Source organism: Mustela nivalis (genome assembly GCF_964662115.1).
Source record: "Mustela nivalis genome assembly, chromosome: 2".
In the NCBI taxonomy this organism is placed as follows: domain Eukaryota; kingdom Metazoa; phylum Chordata; class Mammalia; order Carnivora; family Mustelidae; genus Mustela; species Mustela nivalis.
Genome location: NC_139021.1, coordinates 155,266,471 through 155,288,098, shown reverse-complemented (window position 1 = coordinate 155,288,098; position 21,628 = coordinate 155,266,471). Strand labels below are relative to the sequence as shown.

The 21,628-nt window shown below is 48.4% G+C and overlaps 1 protein-coding gene across 49 annotated transcripts in view; it reads left to right on the top strand.

The window, feature by feature from the left end:
- SORBS1 (sorbin and SH3 domain containing 1) overlaps positions 1–21,628 on the top strand; it is a 226,192-nt gene that overhangs the window by 26,248 nt on the left and 178,316 nt on the right. The window contains exon 1 of one of the 49 annotated variants that reach the window (XM_082722012.1): positions 2,147–2,214. The exons of 47 other annotated variants lie outside the window; for them this stretch is intronic. The gene's annotated coding sequence lies outside the window, so the exon portion shown is untranslated. Of the gene's footprint in view, positions 1–2,146; positions 2,215–11,726; positions 11,921–21,628 lie in introns of those variants that run through there. One more of the 49 variants, XM_082722023.1, reaches the window with a different exon arrangement.

The following is a 21,628-nucleotide window of genomic DNA, read 5'->3' as shown; positions in this document are numbered from 1 at the left end:
CACAGTGTGCAGGTGGTCCCAGCGGCCGGGCTGTTGGTAAGGTTATCTCAGTTGTGCAGATGAGGAAATGAGACTCCCTGAGCTTCAGTGACTCGTAGATAACACACCCGTAGGTTGTGGGGGTTGGGAGTGAGGGAGCTGAGGTGTTTGTGAGTCCTTTTTTAGCCCCAGGAGAGTAATCCTACTTTTGTTTTTTGTTTTTAGCCTTTTTGACGTGTCAGAGCAGCCTCCTCCTTTCTGATTTCTCTCCCATATCTGCAATCACTCATGGCAGGCGGCCTTCATCTGTTTTTCCTGTGGAGAATTTCTCAAGGTGCAAGGAAAAGTCTACACTGTGCTTCCCCACCTCCGCTTTGGTTGTACCTGAAAGCAGTTGAGATCAGGATGTCCACTCCAGTTTGAGGGGCAGGGGGCTGGCTAGCACATGAGCCTCTGTGCTAGTGTAGTGCTCACGCTATCTTAAATCCTGGCAACAACCTATTGGGCTTTATTCTCCGTGTTTAATGGGTGGGGAAACTGAGTCTCAGGAAGGCGAAGCTGAGGGTGACGGGTCCCACAGCTGGGGGCGGTGGAGCCAGCCTGCCGGCTTCAACTGCAGTGCCTCTCCCTGCTCGGTGCTGAGGCTTATCAGTGGCTGCCAGCCTTGTTTATGCCCCTGAGGGAAGGTTCTCGGGGAAAGGGGTTTTAGTGTCAAAAGAGCTCGTAAGGGGCCGAATGGTTCCCCTGGGAAAAATTTTCAGGGCACCAGGAAAAATATCCTGAGCATAAGACACACAAGAAAGGAACAGGAAATCTGGTGGGCTATAGAGCAGCTAAAATGCCACCAGGAAGAATCTCAGAAAGGCCTAACGGTTTGTTGGGTTTGAAAACAGCAGGCCCTGCTGGAGAGGGTAGGAAACGCCCCACGGGCGCAGGAGACGGCTTGATGAAGGTGGGCAGTGTGGCAGCCCGCAGGAATGCGAGGTGGAGAGTGAACACCCCGCTTTCCCCCAGCTCTGCTGTGGGCCGTCTGCTCCCCAAGTCACCCAGTCCCGCAGCGCAGTGGTGACACGTGGGGCCTGCGGTTGGGGCTGGCGGCGCAGAGGGAGCCTCGCCTGCCCTGCAGGGCCTCGCAAGGTGGAGGGGGCAGAGGGTGCGCCAGGGTGTGGGCCACATGGGCAAAGCTCCATGCAGCTCTACCTGCTTGTGAGCTGTGAGCTGCCCAGGGGTGCCTGTCACGTGTTGGAACAGGCGGGGGCAGCCGTCTGGCTTTGGGCTCAATTCAAGGAGAAACCCACTTTGCCTGAAAAAGCCCCTTTTTTAGCTCTGTCCACTCGGGTCCCTCCTTGGGTGCATTGCCCGGCCTACGCCTTGGGGAATGTTGCCCGCAGATGACCAGGGGGAGAGAACAGTAGCACAGAGTGGGCTGAGATGAGTCCCATGCTCAGTGCAGAAGGTAGGGACCCTGGCTGCAGGGGAAGGGCCCCAGGGGCTCAGGACATGGGGGACAAGCTGAGAGGAGGGATCGTGTGTGTATGTGTGTGTGTGTGTGTGTGTGTGTGTGAGAGAGAGAGAGACAGACAGACAGACGGGTGAGGCCCTTTCCAAGTGCGGCCAACATGCTTCTCTGATTTATGGTGCTGCCGGAGGCACAGCAACCTGACTTTTCAGATATGAACAAAAGAAATAACAGGGAGTTCTCCCCCACTCCACCCAATGAAGCACGTCTGCAGCTTCGTCAGGTTTTCACTCTGTAGTGGGAGATTTAGGAGCAGTTTCTCTCTCCCAGCCTTCCTACCCTTCCCACTGACATTGGGCAACTTCCGCATGGCAAGCCGAACCTGCTGCCGAGAAAGACCAAAACCATGGCCCTTGAGGAGGAGTCTTGTCGATAAACGAGATCATTACAAAACTGTGTTAAGTGTTGACAGGTATGTACAGGTCCTCTGGGAGAAGCAGGAGGGAGCGCCTGGTTGGGTCAGGTGGGGGCAGGGACAGTTATTTCTCCAGGGAGGTGACACTGGAGCCGGGGTGTGAACGCTGGGAGGGAAGCGTGCCAGGGGGACCAGCCTCTTGGAAGGGAATCTAGGTGGAGGGCGGTAGTAGCTCTCACCTGACAATAAAAACAGTTCCTGAAAGCCTGCTGTGTGGCAGTGGTGAGGCCGAGGTGGGTGGGACCCAGACCTGGCCCTGCCGGCGCTCGAAGTCAGGGCTGAAGAGAAAATGACAGTGCAGGTGACAGTGGGTTTGGGCATGTGGATGGAGTCTGTGGAAACTGGGGCCCTGCATAAGTCAGTTGTGCTAGTGGCTTATCAGCCTTTGTCCTACGCGGCCCCTTTGTAGGTCTTTTTGTTGGTGAGAGGCTCTGTTCAGGGAGCTCGCTCTGTCTGCTGTCCTGTGGTCGACTGTGGCCTTCAGCAGTTTGGATTATTCTATGAGACATCTGTTCGTACTTACGGTTTCTTCCTTGTGGGGTCTGCACTGGGTTTAGGAAGTTGGACTTAGGCAAAACCCTTCCCTAGTCTGGGCTCCCCCACCACCTCGCCACTTATGGAAGAAAGGTTCTTGTTGGATCAGGTCAGTGTTTCTCAAATAGCAGTCTAGGGGCCAGCTACTTTATTTACTTATTTTTGTTTTTTAAAAGATTTTATGTGTGTGTGCATGTGTATTTGTGTGTGTGTGTGAGAGAGAGAGAGAGAGAGAGCATGAGCAGGGTGAGGGGCAGAGGGAGAAGCAGACTCCCCGCTGAGCAGGGAGCCTGACTTGGGATACGATCCCTGGGACTCCAGGACCATGACCTGAGCTGAAGGCACACTGAACTGACTGAGCCACCCAGGGGCCCCAACCAGCTCCTTTAGAGTGTCAGGGGCTCTTGTGGAAATGCAGAGTTCTCGTGGGGTGGTACCTCCTCTATGTTCATAAGACCTATGGGAGCGGGGACTGGGGTGTGGCATTTAATAGGCACTCCAGGTTATTCTTACACATCTTAGAGTTTGGGGACACCTGGGTCACATGATTGCAACCTCTAATCCTTTCAGGCCCTATCTCCTCAGCCCCCTATCTCCCAGTTCACAGGAACTGGGAAGAAAAAATATTATCCTTCCTTGACATTTTATCCTTGCAGTGGATGCCTTCAGCAGACTCTCCGTAGTTGAGGTGTCCTATCTGGACCTAATCCGAAGGCTGGTTTTGCTCTTGTTTGAGGAAGAAAAGCCTTGTTAACACGCACCCGCATGCGACTGTCAGAATCTGTTTATGAATCATTACAATAAACACCTATCTTGGCTTTTCATTTTGGCTCTGGATGTTTGACCCATTTCCTCTTCTGGGTCCTTTCCCCTCGGCCTCCTGCCTCCTGACAAGGTCATCTCCATTTTGATTCCCTTCCAGTCATCTTTGCGAGGTTATTAACAGAGGTTCACAATATTTTAATAGTGGCTGCATGTGTTCTCCTTTTTTGATATTGTGTCTGAAAACACAGTTGTTACTGTTCAAAGTAGATAAGGGCTATATATAGCTGCCTGGGACTCTTTCCCAGCTTCTTATCCGCTGCCTCCCCCACCAGGGTGACTTTGAGAAGCTGTTGCCTAAGACCACTCTCAGCCTGACCCCCTCCTTATATTCAGGTGTGAATGAACCAGTCTTCAGTGAGAACCAGGCACAGCGTTGTAGTTTGGTCCTTGGCACCTGGTATTCCAAACCTTACAAATTAAGAGCTTTCCTCGGTATCTTGGTTCAATTCTGGTTCTCTTATTCTGTGTTGTGGATTTCCTTGTCGAAGTCAATCCGTAAATGCAATTCTATGCTAGTCAATTCTGACGAACGTTTCAATGTTACCCAGGTGGGAGGAATCCAAAGCAGCCTTTAAACCATGAAAGTGGCAGATGTAGGGATGTGCGCAAGCAGACAGGGCTGGCGTGATGCTCCTCTGCCTTCCCTAAGGAGCCTGCCCAGTTCTCTGCCCACGGTGTATGCCCAGTGTATAGCTGCTGGAAGGATGGATTTTTAAAGAATGATAGACCGGTGATTAAATAGGTGAGGATAGGGTGTTCAGAGGGTGGACAGTATGACTTTGAATTTGCTCTTGGTTCTTACGTTTAACTTTCATGGAAATATGTTAGATGCTGGATTAGTTGCACTGCAGAATGGCAGTGAAGGGACAGGGTAGACGTGGTATGCATGTTAAGTGCTTTGGTACATCTGTTAGTTGTTTCTTATTTGTTAGTCATTAGATAATCCCCAGAGACTGATCGACAAACCTTTTCATGTGTCCTGAGAAACTGAGGCACAGGATTGAAGTAATTAATGTAAAGGTCCATAGCGAAGCTGTTGGCAGGTTCCTTGACCAATAATCAAGGAGGATTTGGAGTTCCTCCTCCCTACTGGGATCCACAAGAATTAAAGTTTAGCTTTGCAAAGGCCGTTAGAGGTACAGGAGGTCACCTTGGGGTATGTGGTTGCTTTGTGACATTTCTGTCACTTAGCTGTTTAGCTTTTGCTGGTGTGTCTCCAAGGACAAGGAGCTCACTATTCACTGAGAGAGTTCCTTTTATTTTTTAATGCTTGTAATTATTAGAATTGTTTAATATGAGCCATCATCAACTTGTCTGTTAATTTTCTACTTTAGGACACGTTTCTCACCATATTTTCACGCCATGATTCATTCATTCAAGTATATGCGTTGAGCACCCGTTAGTTTTAGATTCAGGAGAAAGAAGAGTAAACAAGATAGACAGAGTTCTTGCCTCCTGGAACTCGTGGTAGTGTAGTGGAAGGAGCATTGAACTAGATGTCAGAATATGAGGAAATTTAAAAAAGAAGAAAGAAAGAAGTGAAGGTTTTGTATCACTTGCCACCTCTATGGACTTGGCTAAGACACTTGAGTTTCACTTCATTTTACAGAGAACTTGAGCTCCTCGGACCTTCTAAGGCAGTGAGAACTCATTGGGTTGATGTATCTTAGAGTCTTAATTGCTGATTATTACTAGGAGTAGTAGTAGCTGTTATTCTACTATTTGAGAGCAGTAGTTCTCAAATCGGGGGCAGGGGATGCGTGCTCAAGGCCCGCAGCATCAGCGGCACCTGGGAGCCAGCTAGAAATGCAACTTCTGTAGCAGCACTCCAGACCTGCTGGCTCAGAGACTCGCAGTGGGGGTGAGGCCTACAGATTGTGTTTTCACGGGCTCCAGGTGATTCTGATGCTTGCCTAGTTGGAGGATCACTAGAGTGAACTTGGATTCACCTAGGAACCGGGCTTTTCCGCCTCTGCCTGCTGTGCCCTGAGGAGTTAGTTCAGAATCTGAAGGTGGGGCTGTGTGGATACCACCCAGGCTCTTCTCCTGCACGGCCAGGGCTGGAGGAAGCTGGGGGTTATGGGGCAAGGAGTGCAGACTGTGGAATTCCTTTGCTTTGGTTTGAGTCCTGGTTCTGCCCATTATTAGCTCCATGGTTTTTGGCAAGAAGACTCTGACCTCAGTTTTCTTATCTGCATTACGAGGGTAAAAATGCCCACCCTTCAGGGTTGTCTTAAGAGAGTTAAGTGGGGCGATGTCTACGGGTCTCCCAGGATGTGTCCGGCATGCTGGTAAGGGAATGAGGACTGACGCTACAAGTGGTAGCGTGGGTCTTTGAAGTCGATGATGCTCGTCTTTTCTCTCAGCTTTCTTTTTCTCCGTACTAAGCCTCTACTCTTCCTTCTGGGGCATAATTTCCTACCCCCTCTTTTAGGAAACTTTGCTTTGTCCATGACTCTCTTTAAAGGGCAGTGTCCCATTTGACCGTATCCATTACAATGACAAATGGACCTGCTTTATACTTGTAGTTCTAGTGCTCAGAACTGGTCCTATAGCTCTACCTGCAGAGGCCAGAAATGATGCTGTATGTTGATTTCTTACACAGTGGAGGTACAAAAGATTGGGATAACCTCAGTGTTCGTCAGTCTAGAATCTCCATGCAGTTGAATCCTGCACAGCCCCGGGAAGAAAGAGTCGGCTTGTCGGGTCCTGGCAGAGAACACTATAGGATCGATATTTTAGGTTAAAAAAGCAGAACTGCACATCTAGTATGCTACCATTTGTACAATAAAAGGGGAGGACACGTTTATTTCCTTGTATATGTGTATAGTACCGGAAGGGAACAGAGAAACAGGTAACATTGTTTGTCTTCTGAGGAGGGGACTGGGTAGCCACGGGACAGGGTAGCATGGGGACCTTTCACTCTGACTGTGGGGTACCTTTTAAATTGGGATTGTAACCTGTTGTAAAGATCATTTAAAAAAGTGTACTGTCCCGAGCAAAATCCTCCACCTGTGGTCTGACTGCTATGGGGTACAGTAGGAGTGTCACCGTTCTTGTGATTTGGACAGTGTCCTGCTTTTGATGCCATTTAAGATTGCATTACTCTTGGCGGGCTCTAATGGACCTTGTGGTCAGCGGCAGGACCCAGCTCTGTTTCACTGGAGTGCTTGCCAGGGCAGGTCTCTGGGACTGGAGGAAGTTTGGAACTGCCCCCAGCCTGTCCTTGCACACCCAGCTCTGGTTTTGGCTCAGGATGCAAGGCTGTTGGGATCATTTGAATCTTGATTCAGTCACCTGTCGCGTTAGCTCTTCCTCTCAGCTTTGGGCCCTCGGGGGGTTTGGGGAGCCTGCCACCTGTGTCCGTCTTTAGTCAGGCCATTGTCCAGATGGGGTGTAGCCAAGGATTGAAGACTGCTGTCAGTAACCTTTCTCTGGCTTGTCATTGAGCCATCAAAGAGGGCAGAGTGCCTGTTTACTCCCCAGATGTTAATGCATGCCCCTCTTGTGGCAGGCACTGTGCTGGTGCTTGGGTACACAGGAATAAGACCACTTCTTGCCTGAGAAGAGAGAATCATTTGGTACAGAGGCTAGAGAACTTTTCTTCTAAAGGGCCAGACTGTAAATGTTTTTATTTTGTGGGCCATAACAGTCTTTGTCATAAACACTTAACTGTCCTTGGAGCACCAGTATAGCTGTAGACAACATGGGAACCAACAGCATGGTTGTTCCAGTAAAATGTTCCAAAAACTGGGGCACCTGGGTGGCTCAGTGGGTCAAAGCCTCTACCTTCAGCTCAGGTCATGATCCCAGGGTCCTGGGATTGAGCCCCACATCGGGCTCTCTGCTGGGGAGCCAGCTTCCTCCTCTCTCTCTGCCTGCCTCTCTGCCTACTTGTGATCTCTCTCTGTCAAATAAATAAATAAAATATTTTAAAAAAATGTTCCAAAAACTGGTGACTGGCTGGGTTTGGCCTGCGTGCTATGGTGCACTGACCCCTGGTCTAGTGGGAAGACAGACTTACAGCTCAGTCAAGTTTAGTAAGTGCTGTGAGAGGAGTCTGCACAAAGTCCAGTGGGACCCAAGACAGGAGGGAGTGATGTGTATTTTGTGGGGGTGGTTGTTTGATAGGCTCCATCGTCCTACACAACTATAAGCTGCTTGACTCTGTTTCCCTAACTTAAGTGACTCATGGGAGCTGGAGATGCTTTGTTGCCATCATGACCCATCATATCTCACATTTCACCTGCTCCACCAATTTGGTTACCACAACAAGAAAACACTGACTGCTTTTTGGCATGACTTGCTCATCTTGTACTCATATTCTTTTCTAAATGTCCTCAAATCATTCGTTGTGTACTTTTGCCAGGAAGCGTTATTGACTTGTCAGTATGAGGGCTTAATTATTTGTGGGTGTTGAGGGATCACCCACTTTCCTACTAAAATGGGAACATTTGTCCATGTCTCCTGCCATCAGACCCGTTTCTCCTTTGTGTGATTTTTGAAGCTGATCAATTGTAGTTCTAAGAAACTTTTAGAGTCAGTTAAATATGCATGAAAGAAATTATGTATTGTGTAGAGAAAATTTGGAACCACATCAAAAAAGTAGAAGGAATGCTGAAATAAATCAGTCATGGCGCGCCACTCCGGCTTGGCCCCTGGTAACCTTTTGGCTCATTTCTGCCAACTATTTGAAAAATAAAGCTTACAACCAGACTGCTTCGGAAGGGTTTGGTTTGTAGGGGAGCCTGATATTTAAGCTGATTATTAAAACTGTAGAGCAGGATTAAGTGTGTTCAGAGGGGAGTGGAAGCACAGAGGAGAAAAAGGTCCGTTTCACCTGGTTGGGGAGATGGCTCCGGAAGGCTCTACTCGATAAGTAGAATCCGTAGTCGGAGGAAGAGGAAACTGAATTGTATATAAGCTGCAGTCACCACCGTGTACTAGATATATAGTACTAGATACAGAGAAAAAAAAAACAACTGCAAAGAGATGTCGCAAAATAATACTGTGTTAGGAATGTTGGCGAATGTGGTTTTGTTTTCTCTGGTTTTCCAAATGGCGGTCTATTGCCTCTTGTTAGTATTTTTGTCAACACCGCATAGTGTGCCCCAGTCCTCAGCGCGTCAGCGTGGCGGAGCGTGGCTGCCGGCCTGCCACCTGGTCTGGAGGGCGGGCCAGGCAGGCAGGCTTCGTGTGGCCTTGTCATTTTCTTCGGTGGCACCTGGGGATGCAGTCGAGACCCTGATCATGCCCTGGTAGCCCAGATCCCTAGGAGTTGTCCAGTATTAGCTTTGACATTTGCAGGTTCTAGGCAATTCTTGGATGTGCCTTGAGGAAAACGGTATAGGTTGTTCTTTGCAACCCAGCCCAACTGGGTCCGACCTTGCTTCTCTGAGCCGAAGCCGTTGACATACCAAGAGTTACTGTCGAAATGTTCAAGTGCAGAAGCTTGAGACAATGGTTTGGGAGGTGAGTGACGTTACTAGGACGTAAGATGTTTACATGCAGATTTCGCTCTCCCTCCTTTACCCCCCACCTGGTGGTTGTCATGAAAACAACCCTCCAGGCTTCATGATACCTCTGGCACCTGGACTTCCGGTCTTCAGCCTTCATTCCGCCAGCCATGACCGAAGGGCACCTGGAGCTGGCGCGGGCCTTGCGCGAGTGCTGCACACACCGAGGCCCGTCTCCTCCCTCCCCTCCCCCACCGAGGAGGAGGAGGAGGGCTGTCAGGTTGCCCTGGGTGTGTATTCAGCTTTGCCCTCTCCTTGCTCTGTGACTCTAGGTAAGGTGTTTGCGTTCAGCCTTTTCTGTCCATTAAACTGGGGTGAGAAAATGGTCCTCACGGTTGGAAGGAGTGTACGTGAGCCCTGGCCTATTGCTCGCTCTAGGAGCAGGTGCTCAGGACCTCCTGACGCGGTTATTCCTTATTACTGTTGGGTTGTCAGCGCCGGCCTTGTAAAGCGCCTTGTGTCCCGGAGCTGGTTGTGCCGAAGGAGCTCTGGCCCTGAGTTCGTGATCTGCACTTTGCTCCAGTGATTCCGGATACCGACTGGAATATGCTGGGTGTGGGGTGCTGACGGGAGCTGTGGTCCACCTATCTAAAACAGCGTTTGGCAGAGTCTCACTTGGAGTGATCTCGTTTCACGAAAGACTTCTTACAAGAGCCCCAGAGGGTGGGTGTCAGAAATGACCAGGTGCAAAGTCCAGGTGCATCATGTTGCGATAAAGTGGGAAACACGTGAACGTGAAGGCCTCAGGTATGTGTTGATGGACTAGAAAAACAAAAGGGGGAATAATCAGCAACAGGAGAGAAGGGAGAAAAAGGCCCTTTTGGGGTGGGTCTTGGGACCGTGTCAAACCTTCCTCACTCTTCCTGCCCTTCTCTGACCTGTAGCCACATGGGGAGCTGGCTCTGAGCTTTCTGAAGGCATGGAAAGTTTGTGTTCTTGAGGTTAGTGATGTGACCTCATACTCTATCCAGAAAAGCCCCAGTTTTTACTTTTTTTTTGTTTCGTTTTGTTTTGTTTTTTTGTTTTACTGCTCAAAAGTCCAACTGAATCCCAGATTCGGTCTTGTGTGTGACCAGAAACAAGATGAAATTAAGAGAGAAAGTTCTGCCCTCAATCAGGAGGTCCCAAGGGTGGGAAGATTGGTTCGGAAGCCACCAAAGAAAGGATGCTGAAGGGGTTAATCAGTCCACGTATGTCAGCTTTTTCAGATGGAAAAGTCGTCTCTCAGTAGGGCTGACCTGTTCCTCAGTTATGTGGCGCACTTCTGCCTGCTGGTAAGTGCCAGCTGTATCTGAAGACACGGGACGACCTTCCATCCTTTTTCCTTAACGTGGCACGGTTGTTTGGGGACAGAGAGGACAAGGACTCAGGCAAAGTGGGACCTTAGCTCTGTGGGCTGGCACACAAGAGGGGTTTAATAAAGACTCTTCTGTTTTGGCATCAGGTGCAGGACCCATGTGTGGTAATTATGTTGAATTCAGGGCACAGTTAGAACTGGAACCATCCTGTGTGTCTTTTTTAAATATCTGCACAGTTCGAGATGTATTCAGAGGACTCAGGTCACTAAATAAAGACCATTTTAAATATCTTCGTGGGAATGTCCATGTTCACACATTTTGTAGAATGTGAAAATCTGTTGCTCCTAGTGTAACGACTCGTGACCCTTCTCGCTGGTGTGCGAACCCGTCGCTTGGGCCCTGACTGCTGAGCTCGGTTCCCCGTCTCGCTGTGGGTCTCCGCCGCCTCCCAGCATGTAATGCGCAATCCTGGCAGTTCTTTCCCCTTACGTTCTTTCAAATGTGCAAGCGAGGACACTTCATTTTTATATACCTTAACATTTTTACTTCATAAATGTTTATTTTATCATTCGGAGGGGGTGCCTGAGTATATTTAGGCGGTCAGAGCTTATTTCAGGAGCTAGAAAATGGCTTCACATTCTGTGTCCGGTATCTGGGTGGCGGGTCCACTCCCCACTCGTCCGTTTGCGGGAGATTGGGTGCTCACGCGGTGCAGTTGGTGTCCGGCCTGTTCTGTCTTTGATGTTTGATGTTTGGGGGGAATCGCACACCTCCCTCTGGGATGCAGCCTGGGTAAATAGGGCCAGGCAGCTCTGGGGGGCCGGGGGTGGCACTGACTGGGTGCTGGGCTGCCCTTTATCCCTGTTCCCTGATTTTCCTTCTCTTCTCATTTGATTTCCCTTGTTTCTCCTGACTCGTGTGCCACTGAAGTATTTTATGTATGTTACTAGATTTAGTACATTGAGGCTTGGTAAGAAGGGGGATGTTCCCCCCCCCCCCAACTCTGCCTTCGGCTGCTCCTCCTAGCTCAGGCTTTGTTTATGTATTTTAAGGTATGTTTATTTTTTAGTAATCTCCCCACCCAACACAGGGCTCGAACTTAATGACCCCGAGGTCAAGAGTGGCCTGCTCTTCCGACGGAGCCAACCAGGTGCCCTGCTCCAGCTTTATTTTGATGACCATTTTACAAAATGGCTTTGGTCATTTCCCCATGTCTTGCTGTACATGTAAAAAAACAAAAAATGTCTGTATGGGTTTTACAAAGGATGTGATGGCTCGGGGGTCAGCCACCTTCCCAAAAATGGATGTCTGTTCTTTGTGCCTCCTATTTTGGTGCTGGGGGTGACGGTGCTCCCCCTTGGCAGGGACTGGAAGGAGGTGGTGACTTGCGCAGGGGTTGGTGGCCAACGCCAGGCTCCTTGGCTCCCGCTGCGCCCATTGCTGACTGTGCTTTTCAGCTATTGTGTTCTGGCTTGTGCAGTGTCGTTTGTGTTGGCCATCAAGTCTGTGCGTTCCGCAGACTTTTCACCCTAGGAATTACACAACTTGAGCAATTTTGACCTTGTAAGGCTTGGTAGAGAGACTGCAAATCCCAGATCACTCTGCACAGCCATGCAGGGGCTGACACTGGAGAGAGATCCTTGCTTGAACGGATGGCCTCGGCCCCTGAAGGCTGCTCCTTCAGACGCCCTGGCTTTTATGTTGAACACGTCCCAGAGGGAGCTGGTGCTGCGTAGACGGCCGTCAGGCAAGAGCCTGAGGGAAACTTGGGGATGGACACCTGCTTCTTTCCCAGTGAAGGATATTTTTTTCATTTTCCTGCTGCAGAAGTGAGGTTTGTGTTTTGCAGAACATATGGTAAACTGAGCCTTTTCCCTTCCTGCATATCCTTGGTTCATTCCAAGCCAGTTTCAGGGGGCCTACTGGAAAAGGCAGTGGCCTCTGTCCTTCCTTCCCTACCAGAAAGCACAGGGTGTTGGGCTCTGGCTGACCTCTACTTTGGGTGAGGGAGAGCTGAGCAGCCGCATGTTGGGGTCTGGCCGGGAGCCTGACAGTTGTGATTGGTTTTGATTGGCAGGCGCTTGTGTGTGCCCAGCAATATGGGGTCCCCTCTCGAGAGGGTTCATCTGGTCCTTTCTTCTGCACTACTGCGGAGGAAGCCTCCCTGAGCTCCAGAGAAGTAAAATGACTTCCTCTGTGTCACATGATACCAGAGGACCCCAGACTAGAACTGCCTGCTCTCCACAGAGTGTTTCCACCATGACATTAGTTCACCAAGGCCTGTATGTCCTTCACGGGCTGGAGAAACTTAGATGGCATCAGTCTCGGGCTATGAGCTGAATATGGCCAAGAGGAAACATTTTACCATCTAATTTGGGCTCCAGTTCTGGCTTTGCTCCTTCTGAATTTAAGATTGTGAGTGTGCTCCTAACCTCCCTGATTCTGTTTCCTCATCCCTAGGATGGCAGCCATCCCCCCACCTCACTGGGTCTGTGGGTCACCCCGGACTGATCCCTGGGACATGTAGATGATCATCACATTGCCACTGGCAATAGCATTTTCCACGCCTTGCTTCAGAGTTCAGGCTGGGATGAGCGCAGAGTCTTTCCTCCTCTTTAACGGATATCGAGGTGGGGAGAACTGCAGCAGATCCCAGCCCTGCCTGGCCTCTGCACCGTCTTTGTGCAGGGCTTGCCCTGTGGGCAGACGGGGGGACCTGCACCCATTGGAAGAAGACACCTGTGGGTTTCATAAACCTCCTCTCCTGGTGGAGCGATATGGCAGAAGCAGACTGATTTTAGAGGGGCAGGAAGAAGAGAGCTGCCTGCTTCTCTAGGTAACCCTGCGTCTCAGACTTCCGACTGCTGAGTTACCTGCACATGCATACAGCCAGCTGCCCGAAGCCACCTGTCCTTGACCTGGCCCTACCCCGGTGGCCTGGTATGGTTCAGTCTCTAACCATCTGAGTCCCCGCCGTGTTCCAGGCGCGGGGCAGGACACACTGGCAAGCACTGACCTCGGCCTTGATTCCACGGAGCTTATGGGGTTGTGGGGAAGATAGACATTAAGCCCGTAAGAATAAAATTATTATAATTGTAAGGTTGTGAAGACGTACTTTGGGGCCCACACAAGAGAAATCTGACACAGTCTGGGAGGCCAAGGAAGGTTCCCAAAGAAGTCACAATTGAACTAAGAGCTGGAGGAAGACCAGAGGGGGGAGTTGGGGCTGACCAGCCGCGCTCCTTCCTTTCCCTTGGTCTTTTCGGAAGCAGTCCATCTTCCTCCAGTCAATCCTTTTGTAAGTTCAAATGTTGGCTCTGTGTGTGTGTGTGTGTGTGTGTGTGTGTTAACTGAATAGTTTTCAGGGCGAAAGTATAGTATGGCCGCTACTTTAGGAGTTCAACAAATGGCTATAGTTTACATTTTGTAATGTCTACTGTGTTGCAAGCACTGTACCTACAATGTAATTTTCCCAGCCATGCTGCGAAGTGAGGATTCTGATTTCTAGGTGAGGAAACCGAGGCTCAGGAAGGCGAAGGCACTTGCACTTTGTCTCATGTTGGTTCATGATGGGAAAGTTGGGCTCTGATCCCTTTGGGCCACTGCCAAACCTACCTGTGCCTTCCACCTCTCCCTCTTGCAGATGGAATTTTGTGGCTTGATCTGGGGATCCAGCCACTATCTCCCTGTTATGTCCATAGGGAACATGTCATCTGAGCTCCAGCCCTCCAACTTAGAAATGAACTTTTGGACCATGGCCCACTTGTCCATTGAGGATTGTTGTCTGTGTCAGGTCAGCATTGAGACTAAGTGGATCTGTCTCACAGTGGTTTTAAAATTGCATTAATGGAAGATGGTCTTAGAAATGGTCACTGCCAGCATTAATGGAAGATGGTCTTAGGAATGGTCACTTGAGGTGAGTAACAGTGGGCCAAATAGAAGGGCTGCCTCTTGGATGCCTGCTGCCCGCAGTCTCCCTGTGGGCCGTGGGCGAAGAACTTGGTGTGGGCTGGTAATTTTTAATTACTTAGAGTTAGGTCTCTACCACTCTTCTGTGGCTTGTCAGTAAGTGGGCTCTGGATGGGGGTGATATGTGTCAATCACTTCATCTCTCTGAGCCTCAGTCTCTTTACCTGTAAAATAGGATGGTGGGACGCCTGGGTGGCTCAGTTAGTTAAGCAGCTGCCTACAGCTCAGGTTATGATCCTAGGGTCCTGGGATCGAGTCCCATGTCAGGCTCCTTGTTCCTCCTTTTCCTTCTGCTGTTCCCCCTGCTTGTGCTCTCTTTCTGGCAAATGAATAAGCAAAATCTTAAAAAAATAAGATAAAATGGGATGGTAATGCTGCTTTATCTCCTCAGCATTGCTGTGAGATTCAAATGAATTATAGGACCTTAGGACTAGAAGAGGGTATCCATGAGATAAGGTTTAAAAAATGTTTTGTAGGCCCATGTGAACGGATGCCACTCTTGCTGATTTACCGTTGTGGTTTGTATTACTAGCATAGCATGCCCCTTCTTAAACTTCAGCTGTATCAGAATCACCTGGAAGGCTCACTAAGCCACACATTGCTGGGTGACTCCTCCAGAATTTCTGATGTTGTAGCCCTAGAGTGGGGCCAGAGGATTTGTATTTCTTCCTTTTTAAAAAAAAACAAACAATGTATTATTATTTGATAATAATTATAATTTAATAAAAATAAAGATTTATTTATTAGAGAGTGTGAGCGCGAGAGTGAGCAGGGGGAGGCGCAGAGAGAGACGGAGAAAATTCTCTAGTAGACTCCCCGCTGAGCACAGAGCCTGACACAGGGCTTGATTTCATGACCCTGAGATCACCACCTGAGCTGAAACCACAACTCGGAACTTTAATTGATTGCACAACCCAGGCATCCCAGGATTTGTATTTCTAATACATTCTGTGTGATGCTGATGCTGTTGGGCTGGTGTGGCCACACTTTGAGAACCACTGACACACACCACTTAGATCTGGAGCCCCTTGGACCTGCTGCTGCCTCAGGCCTAGAGAGTGCTAGGTGAAACCCATTGACTATTGGAGGATAGTGCTTCTGGTGGTCCGTACAGGCCCATTTTGTAGCCACATAGAGCCGAGTGGGCATTGGTGAGCCTAGGTCAGTGGCCATGATGTCTGGAGTTGAGTGGGAGCAGCTCACTGTTTCTTTGAATCCCTTAGGACTTAGGATGGCTTTTGGTAGTCCCCACTATTTGGGGACAGAAGGTAGCTCTTGCAGGTTGCTTTGGGCCAAACTTGGACAGTCCCCACTGCACTGGTGAACTCTTTCATTCTCTAGACCGGCTTAGACCCACCCAAACTGAAGCCCTCTTTGGTTCCAGTAAAGGAACCTTTTCTTATGATCTTCTGAGATTGTCGTGGAGAGAGAGTCTCCCTTTTGGGCTGGGGGGCCTCATCTTCATATTCTGTCTCTTACCTTAAGAGATGCCTCACTAATTGCTCAATCACTTTTCCTCCGTCTCTCCATGACATGTGTGGTTTCTGCTTGGATCTCTTTCCTAATTGAGATACCCAACCTTTCCTTTAATTAGTCCCATTTCAGCAGAAAGGCTGGAACAGGCTAGCAGCAGTTTTCACACTTCTGGGATAATATTGAGTGCCTTGCTTAAAAACACAAATTCCCTGGCTACTCCCTGAAGGACTTTGATTCCTCAGGGCTGGAGAGATTTTAGGGATCTGAGACCTAGACTTGGGGAGACAGTTAAAGAGAATTTGACTTGCTTCTCAGGCCTGCCAATGTGTGCAGGGCCTTTTACTCCAGTCATCCAGGAGCTTGTCCTCCAAGTCTGTATTCCATACCTGAGAGAGACAAAACTCTGGGGTTGCGGGGAGAGGTTTTGCTTAATGTTGGCTTTCTTGTTCGGCCAACAGATGAACTGGCCATCGGTCTTCTGAGGGGAAGCAAGCTTCAGGGTTTCTGTTTTGGCCTTTAAAGAGATTGTTTACTTTCCGTCATATTCTCTTTACACAGACTATGCTTACCCCAAGGCCCTGTGCAAAGTCTGGATGAGCTCTGTAGCCAACACTCGATCCATTCCTTCAACTTCTTGTGGGTGATAATGGTTTTTTTTTTTTTTTTTTTTAACATCTTTTCTTTTGCTTTTATATGGCTGTCTGACTAGCTTTCACGGGGCAGATTTTTATCTCTGAATTTCTGTTGTAAGCATCATGGAATTTCTATTGTAAGCACCGTGTCTACATGGTACCGGGCGTATAGATAATTGAATCAGTGGTGGGATAGGTAGGTTTACTACGACCTTTCTGCGCTGGAATAACCACCACTTGATGCCTGACAGATCTCAAAACCATGGGAATAAGGGCTAGAACTTACTTGATTTCCAATGTCTTAGATGGAAAGTCTTTTATGTGTATGCATGTGTGTGCTTTTTAGTCTAGGCCCTTGAGGATTACTGTGAAATAGTACTTCTAAGGAGGGAGCTCCCGGCAAGTCTCGGCCCCAACCGAAGCTTGAGTTTTTAACCAAAAATAGACCAGCATCAGGAAGGGAGCTGGTCAGATAACTATTGCACTGCATCAGTGGTTGGCAGAGGCTGCTGGCTAGGACAGTTAGCTGGGTATCATCTGGGGCAGCGGATTACTCAGAAGGCTAGTTGAGTGTGTGTGTGTGTGTGTGTGTATGAGGAATAGAAAGGAAAGGTCCTTACTTCAAATAGCATTCTTCCTGTGTCTCCCAAGGATATATTTTGTCCCTTTTAAATGTTTTTTTTTTTTCCTTCTCTTTTTTCTACATAATAGTCAATGTTCAAGATTGTGGGGGAAAAAATTCAGGAAACAACCCAAAAACCCAATTTTCAAAAGAGCCTGGGCAAACCCTCAGCATTTTGTAAAAAGCCCTTTCTAGCCTGGATGCTTTCTGTGGTGGCCTGCCAGGTCCCTCTGGCAAGATTGCCGGCTGTTTTGCCCATTCTTTGCTCTTGGTCTAAAGTAACTTCTCAGTTCATTCTAGTTCTTTTCAGTTTTCGTGGCTTCCTGCATTTGGGTAACGAAATTTAAAGGTAGAGCATGGAATCCATGGAATCCGTATAACACAACCACAGACCCCAAGACTGTTGGAGGGGCCAGAGTTCTCCCCGAATGGGCCTAGCTGCCCCGCAGAGATCCTGCAACTGCCGGGGGCCACAGCCCTCAGCCTAGGGGCCCCGCATCGGAATCGAATGCTCTCCTCCTGCTTAGGCTGCCATTGCAGAGATCCAGGTTCCCGCGACCCTGCTGCTTGGCCCAACTCACGTGTGGCCTGTGGAGAGCAGAGGGCTTCCAGGGCCAGTGGCCGATGGAACCACTTAAGTTCAAGGAGACTAATGAGGAAAGGAGTGTTGTTCAGATCGCATTTTAACATGGGTTGGGAATAACACTGGCTGTAAAAACACGATCAAAATCTGCAAAATCCACACTCTTTCTTCCTGGTAAACATGAAAGCCTGGCAGCTGCACCTCCCTCACACGTGTTTGGCCAACTGTCGTTCAGGACATTAGGCCTCCCGCGGTGGCGTCTGGGAGCCGACTGAAGCCAGGATTGGCATTCCGGCTCTTTGCTGGGTGGAACAGGGCGTTTCAGGGCTCTCCAGAGTGTACCCGTTTGGTTTGTCGTTGAACTTAAACGGGAGCATGTACGATCCCATTTGGGGTCACACGGATGCTTGGATACGGCTCCACATCCTGGGTCTGGCTTTGCCGAGTCAAGACCCAGTGCAGGTGGAGGAATGGATCTCAATTAGTCAGAGGTGATCGGTGGGTGATTTCTTTTCTGCCAGAATCCTCACCCTCTTAGTCACCCCTAACCTCTGTTATACAAGAGAATTTTGTTTATTTCGAAGAATCAGCCCACACACAGGTTTGAAGCGAGTCCAAAAGGAACACTTGCCACTGTATGAAAACGTGTCTCATCTTGCTGCTCTTTGATGAGAACTGGACCATCTCTTCTACTCTCCCTTCCACACCCCTTCCCCCAATGGCCTAAATCCTAGGTAGAAAACTTGCCATATGGGAATTTACTGGTTTCTTTCTTGAAATGGAAGGTAGTGCCTGACTTTCTTAAGGAAAGCAGAATTGCTTTCTTTGCGCTCTCATTTTTTTTTTTTTCTTTCCTGGGAGTGCTCATATATCTTCATAAAGAGATGGCTTAGGGACTGTTATGGAGAAGAATGCAGCAGTCATTAAGAACCAATATTAATTCCTGGAGTACAAGCCTGTCAAATAGATCCTGTTCCTTTTTAGGCTCTGGGATGTGCAGGACACAGCACCGTGCGTGCTGGTCTCCAGGAGGCAGCTAATGGGCTGGAAGCCCGTGAGGAGCCTGTAGCTAAGGTGGGAGCTAAGGGCTGGGTGATAAGGCTGCGATAGAACTCCTGGCTAGCCAGTTACCCGAACAGGCCCGCACTCTCCATGTGGGAGACCACTGGAGACCACTGGCTGCAGACCTAGGACCATGCCTGGTTTCTATCCCAGTCCGTATTTTTTTTCAGACACTTGGAACTGTGGAGGACAGCTGTATGAAATGCACACATCTCTTAGGGCCCGGAGAGAGAGCTTACATTGCAAAAAGTAATCAGACCCCCAAAAAGCTCTTTTAAGATATGTCCAGCATCTGGGTTATAAAAAAAAGTCTCATATGTGTAGGATGGGGGTGACCTGATTTTAAGAGAAACTCTTGTGGGGGAAAAAGACTTATTTTGGAAGATCAGAAAAAGAGGCAGGTCCCTCTTAGAAGGATGGCAAGAGGAGTGGGTGGTTCTTTAGCTGGAGGCCCTGATAGGTTTAGGTTTCCTTCTGGAGCTGCTGCTCCCACCCCCTGAGGTAAAGCTGGGCTGGGTATGTGCCCCTTCTGCCTGTAGGTGCCCCAGGTTCAGGGGGCGTTGGCTTTGACGTTAGTCCTCCTCTCTGGTCTCTCTGAGGAACCACCACCTTGCCCACACAGAGCCTTTGTCATGCCTGCACTGGCTTTTCCAGGCAGGGGTCTGAGCTCTTCTTATTTCTGAGGGTTTCCTCATCAGGCCCTAGGCCCTGGAGCTAACAGCTGCCTTTGTCTGTTAAAAAAAAATCTGCAACATAGTCAGTGGAAAATGGATAAATGGAACGCTTTGTGTTCCTGTTTTAAACGTAAAGACAAATCTGTTCTGCCAGTGCAAAGAATAATTCGGGTATGAGTTCAGTTCCACAGTGCGTCAGGTTAAGTAAGGGTGGCAGGGGGAAGGTACAGGGGTGATAGGGGAATAAAACAGGAAGGGGGGGCAGGGAGGGCAGCTAGTGACAGGTGGGAGGGGGGAGAGAGCGGCAAAAAGACTTGCACAGGAACAAACAAGACACAGAGTCAGAAAACACAGTATCAGGTGAAACCAATTTGTAGTCAGGCCTCTGTCCCATTGCTGCAGTTTTATGTCTAGGAATTCTGGGGAGATCGCAACCACTATCAAAAAAGGGTTTGTTTTTTCTTTGTCATTGTACCAGGTAGCTAAAATAGGACAACGTGACCTGCCTGTCCTTACAGGAAGAAATTTTTATTGATGGTTTAAGAAGCTAAGGCCCAATTTAATTCTTCGGAAAATATTCCTTCTCCCTCTGAATAAAAGCCTTATGATCATTGGATGAATCCAAAGAGTTAATGAAAATTCTGTTTTTATTGATATACGCATATACATATGCACAGATGTCGGAAGAAACTACCTCCAAACCATCCCGTGATTCTCTCTGGTTGGTGATAGTGATTTTTTCCTCCCTTTTTTGGAGGGGTATTATTTTCTTTTCCTTTTTCTTTTTTTCATTGAACAGTATCACTTTAATCAGGGAAAAAGTTATTAAAACATAATGCTCTGGAATATATGGAGAAATGATATAATAGACTTAAAGTGTTTTTTCCCCTCCCCAACCTTAAAGTATTGTTTTTTGCCTTTTTTTTTTTTTTAAAATAAAAACTTAAGTTGGAAAATAGATGCATCCAAAGTATCCTAGACCCTCTCCTCCTTCTTCCTTTTAAAATTTGTAGTTTTTACCAAAGTTACATGTGCGCATGGTTTCAAGAATCAAATAGTTCTACAGGACCACACAGTTTCCTGTCTCCTCACCTCCACCCCCATTCCCCAGCGGCACTCATTTAAAAATCTTAACGGATTCTTCCAGCACTTACTTCCACATTTTTCAGTAACTTGCGTGTGTTGCTGCTTTGGGGCATTATCTTCTTCTGACTCCTTACCACACAAGATGAGCATTTAGCTCTCTTCCGCCTTCCAGTATACTGCCCCCTTTTGACTCTGGAGGAAGAAAAATCCTGTCCTCTCTAAAAGTCCTATGTATCCTGCCTTATCCCAGAGGTGTCGACATAGGTTCCTGATGTGGAGTGACATGCATGTCTTTGGGCCTTTCGTGACCTTGCCAACAAGACTTTTAAAGTTTGTCCAAAATTCTAAACTCCTGGTTTGAATTGAGCCATGTGTTGTTACTAGCTCCATGAACCAACCAAAACCAAGAGCCTGTTGGAACCTGGATTGAATTAGGGCATCTCCTAGATGTTGTTTTTTTGGACCAAATATCAACTCATTTAGTTATCCTTTGCTTTTCCATAAAAGTAGAGGGTAGAGAAAATCCACCATCCTAATTAATGGTGGGCCATTGTTTGCCAGCCTTGGGGTCGTGGACACTCTCAAGGAGACAGCTTCTGTCTCCATTTGACTGGTGATATCCAAAGTTTGTGAGATGGGGGTAGAGACGCTTGTGTCGTGGGAACCCTGAGGAATTTATATGAAGTCCTAAAAGTGCCCTCTTTTCCAGAAAAGCTGTTGTAGTCCAGTCTCCGGGTAGAGCACGCAGGCTGTACTCTGAGTCTCAAGAGTTTCACTTTGGTCCCAGAGCCACCCACAGACTCCTCTGAATTCTTTGTCTAATTCTAGAGGCCATTCCTCTGCCCTTATGGGGTTTTCTCCAGGCTTGTGAGTGACTCCTACCTCCTGTCCTTTGCCTCGATTTATGGCCCTTCTGAGTTCTGGAGAAGACGTTGCTGGGCCCACAGCAGTGATCTTCCGGTCTTTCTCACTCATGAGGAATGAGGGAAGGCAACAAGGTAGGACTTCCATTGTAAGAAATGAAGACTGAATCTTAAAGGTTTAAGGGACCTTGGAAACCTCATGATTGGTTCAGCTCTTCTTACCTACTTCCCAGTAGTGAGGGGGCCACTCTTTCTAGAGGCCACCTCGTTCAGTGTTGGGTGGCCCATCTCATTGGAAAGTACTTTCCTATTGGACTGATGTCCTTGTCTGGGACTCCACTAAACAGGTGAGGGCAAACTTGAAGGTCCAGTGTGTTGAAACTAGTCAACAAATTATTATCCCCATTACTCTTGCACAAGCAGTATTAAAAATGGTTTTAAGAGGCAGCTATAAAAGATGCTGGTAAAAATTGATGTTTTCTAAGCACTGAGTGTGTTGCCAGAGAGGTTCAGTTTTGTTTTTCTTTTTCGTTATGATTTTGATTTATTTGAGTCTGATAGAATGGTATCAGTGA